This window comes from Rhipicephalus microplus, unplaced genomic scaffold (assembly GCF_043290135.1).
Source record: "Rhipicephalus microplus isolate Deutch F79 unplaced genomic scaffold, USDA_Rmic scaffold_520, whole genome shotgun sequence".
Taxonomy (NCBI): Eukaryota; Metazoa; Arthropoda; class Arachnida; order Ixodida; family Ixodidae; genus Rhipicephalus; species Rhipicephalus microplus.
In genome coordinates this window covers 48,162-52,118 of record NW_027465080.1, presented here as the reverse complement: position 1 = coordinate 52,118, position 3,957 = coordinate 48,162, and the positions used below count along the sequence as shown (strand labels likewise).

The window sequence follows — 3,957 nt, the reverse complement described above, 5'->3', positions numbered from 1 at the left end:
TGCTAGTTCCGGCCGGTCCACCGACAGTGCAGCGGGCTTGGGCAACCCGCACGGCGCGACCGAGTCGATGCAACGAAAAAGAGCGAGCATGAACGTGCTTCTTGCCGCACGGCTCCCACTCGTCTTTCGGGAAGGTTGTGCCGTAGCGAGCTCGAACGCCGTCATCTCGGAGTGCAAAATAAGCGTGTTGGGGCGCCTGAAGGTGGCCTCCGCCGCACACAGACTGCGTCCGGCCCGCCGAAGGCGAGGACGGACGCGCAGTCGAACGATTACCTGGTTGATCCTGCCAGTAATCATATGCTTGTCTCAAAGATTAAGCCATGCATGTCTAAGTACATGCCGAAATAAGGCGAAACCGCGAATGGCTCATTAAATCAGTTATGGTTCCTTAGATCGTTTCTTCCTACTTGGATAACTGTGGCAATTCTAGAGCTAATACATGCAGTGAGCCTGGAGCCCTTTGGGTAACGGGTGCTTTTATTAGACCAAGATCGATCGGGTTTCGGCCCGTATTGTGTGGTGACTCTGGATAACTTTGTGCTGATCGCATGGCCACGAGCCGGCGACGTTTCTTTCAAGTGTCTGCCTTATCAACTTTCGATGGTAGGTTACTTGCTTACCATGGTTGTTACGGGTAACGGAGAATCAGGGTTCGATTCCGGAGAGGGAGCCTGAGAAACGGCTACCACATCCAAGGAAGGCAGCAGGCGCGCAAATTACCCACTCCCGGCACGGGGAGGTAGTGACGAAAAATAACAATACGGGACTCTTTTGAGGCCCCGTAATTGAAATGAGTACACTCTAAATCCTTTAACGAGGATCAATTGGAGGGCAAGTCTGGTGCCAGCAGCCGCGGTAATTCCAGCTCCAATAGCGTATACTAAAGCTGCTGCGGTTAAAAAGCTCGTAGTTGGATCTCAGTTCCAGACGAGTAGTGCATCTACCCGATGCGACGGCTCGGACTGAACATCATGCCGGTTCTTTCTTGGTGCACTTCATTGTGTGCCTCGAGATGGCCGGTGCTTTTACTTTGAAAAAATTAGAGTGCTCAACGCAGGCGAGTCGCCTGAATAAACTTGCATGGAATAATAGAACAAGACCTCGTTTCTGTTCTGTTGGTTTTTGGAATACGAGGTAATGATTAAGAGGGACGGACGGGGGCATTCGTATTGCGGCGCTAGAGGTGAAATTCTTGGACCGTCGCAAGACGAACTACTGCGAAAGCATTTGCCAAGAATGTTTTCATTGATCAAGAACGAAAGTCAGAGGTTCGAAGGCGATCAGATACCGCCCTAGTTCTGACCATAAACGATGCCAACCAGCGATCCGCCTGAGTTACTCAAATGACTCGGCGGGCAGCTTCCGGGAAACCAAAGTATTTGGGTTCCGGGGGAAGTATGGTTGCAAAGCTGAAACTTAAAGGAATTGACGGAAGGGCACCACCAGGAGTGGAGCCTGCGGCTTAATTTGACTCAACACGGGAAAACTTACCCGGCCCGGACACTGGGAGGATTGACAGATTGAGAGCTCTTTCTTGATTCGGTGGATGGTGGTGCATGGCCGTTCTTAGTTGGTGGAGCGATTTGTCTGGTTAATTCCGATAACGAACGAGACTCTAGCCTATTAAATAGGTGCGGGGTTCCCAGCACCTTACAACCTTCTTAGAGGGACAAGCGGCTCCTAGCCGCACGAAACAGAGCAATAACAGGTCTGTGATGCCCTTAGATGTCCGGGGCCGCACGCGCGCTACACTGAAGGAAGCAGCGTGTCTTTATCCCTGTCTGAAAAGACTGGGTAACCCGTGGAACTTCTTTCGTGATTGGGATAGGGGCTTGCAATTGTTCCCCTTGAACGAGGAATTCCCAGTAAGCGCGAGTCATAAGCTCGCGTTGATTACGTCCCTGCCCTTTGTACACACCGCCCGTCGCTACTACCGATTGAATGATTTAGTGAGGTCTTCGGACCGATGTCCGGCGCGGCCTTTCGGTTGCGCCGGTCTGTTGGAAAGATGACCAAACTTGATCATTTAGAGGAAGTAAAAGTCGTAACAAGGTTTCCGTAGGTGAACCTGCGGAAGGATCATTAACGGATTGTGAAGGGTGAGCGCCTCAGCTGCGTCTGCGCCCGACACTTTCTGCCGCTGACCCCGTTTGGACGCGGGGTCGGCTTTTCCCCACGGGGCTGCCTGAATGTGGAGCGGCACCCCGTGACAAATTGTTGCGCCCAGCGGACGCCAACACCGCGACCTTGGACGGTCGGCCAGGTGGCGGACGCGGGTACAAACGGCGCAACGCACTCATAGGTCGGCTTTCGACCCGCCACTGCACCGTGGCTCGAAGCGCTCGAAATGCGCGACCCGACCGCTGCGGGACCGCCTAGTACTGTAAACAGGAGCGGCGGAGCGCGAACGGCGAGTCGTGGTTACGTCGGTAGAAGGCGAGGCTGCGCGTTCCCGAAACGCCAGCCGAGTGCCCTCCCGACCGTTCGAGCGTGCAAGAACGAGACCCGACAATCGCGCGGCGACTGCCAAGTACGAGAGGAACGGCACAAGCGTCGGCGGTCGGTCAAGGAACTGGCGATGTGACGGGTCCGCTGTGCACCAGTGCATACCGTCCCGCCGTCCGCGGCAAGCGCCTCCGCGTCCTCGGGTGACGGAGGCTGCCGGTCGGTTCTTGCAGGCGAGGGATCTCGCTGGCACCGGTTCGCGTTGACGCGCGGCCGGTCATGGCACGGCGATGCGACGGCCGAGGTGCGCAGTACTCGATGGAGGAACCGCACGCTCCGATGACCGTCCCGCCCTCCGCGGCGTATGCGTACCGACCGTAATGGTTGCAGCAGCGCCGGCCGGCTTTTGAATTCGCCACACGAAACACGGTGCGAGATCGCGGTTAGGGGAGCGTCGACGTTGCCAGGCGTTTTGCTTGCTGCCGAGGGAAAGGCGGCACGGCCACGTCGCGCTCGTCGCGATTAGCGGGTCTGCGCGCTTTGGGAAGGTGCCGCAACGACTTGCCGAAAGAGGAAGCACGGAAGAACGAGGGACTTGGACGTCCCGACAATTGAACGCACTTGCGGCCAGGCCCTTGCTGGCTTCGTTCTTCCGCCTCGAGTAGGCTCGTACGCGGCTCCGGCGCCGAAAGTGGTCCTTGGCACCGACTTCGGTGGACGTGGGAAGTGCCGCGCAAGTACGGCGCGCCTGGCTCCACCTGTTGGCTAAAGTAGGCAGCCGGATCGGCATTTTGGTGTGCGGTGGCAAACCGTGGATGCGAAAAAAGCTTGTGCGATTTCGTGGAACAAAAAGCGGGGGTCCCCCTTTTTATGCGGAGGAGACCGACCCGCCTGCCGTGGTGAACCGCGACGCCACGGTAAAAACGGGAGAGGCTTGTCGATGGGACCGTGCATCCCGCGCTCCACGGAGGCCGGGAGGCGGCCGCCCGAGGAAATGTGTAGCCGTCGAGGCCCGCATCTGCGTGCACTCTTATCCAAATGGGTGTACCGCAGGCATTTTCTGGTTAGGCGGGCCAATGAGAGCGAGCACACAACGATACCTACGGGTCCGGCTTGGAGAACCGGCTTCGACGCCTCCCGAGTATTTATAGAGGGGTGGACCACGAAAGCACTCGCAAGTAGCGAAAGCGAAACGCCGTCCGAAACACACCGTTTGCTCGATTTGCGGCAGCCGAAAAAGGCGCGGCAGAGTTTTGGAGTCCAAGCGTGCGCTGAAAAGCGCCCTTCTTGGCCACTGTTTGGCCGAGTGCCAGAAACGTTTGGTTTTGACTGTACGGAATTGAACAAACACTTTTTCACGACTCTAAGCGGTGGATCACTCGGTTCTCGAGTCGATGAAGAACGCAGCCAGCTGCGAGACTTGGTGTGAATTGCAGGACACACTGAGCACTGATTCTTTGAACGCACATTGCGGCCTTGGGTCTTCCCTTGGCTTCGTCTGTCTGAGGGTCG

The 3,957-nt window shown here is 56.7% G+C and overlaps 2 non-coding genes across 2 annotated transcripts; both read left to right on the top strand.

Moving 5' to 3' along the window:
• The first annotated feature begins 270 nt into the window (after window positions 1-270).
• LOC142794994 (small subunit ribosomal RNA) lies at window positions 271-2,085 on the top strand. The gene has a single exon (XR_012892679.1). It is a non-coding gene; the product is annotated as a small subunit ribosomal RNA (ribosomal RNA).
• A 1,719-nt stretch (window positions 2,086-3,804) lies between these two features.
• On the top strand, window positions 3,805-3,957 carry LOC142794990 (5.8S ribosomal RNA). The gene has a single exon (XR_012892677.1). It is a non-coding gene; the product is annotated as a 5.8S ribosomal RNA (ribosomal RNA).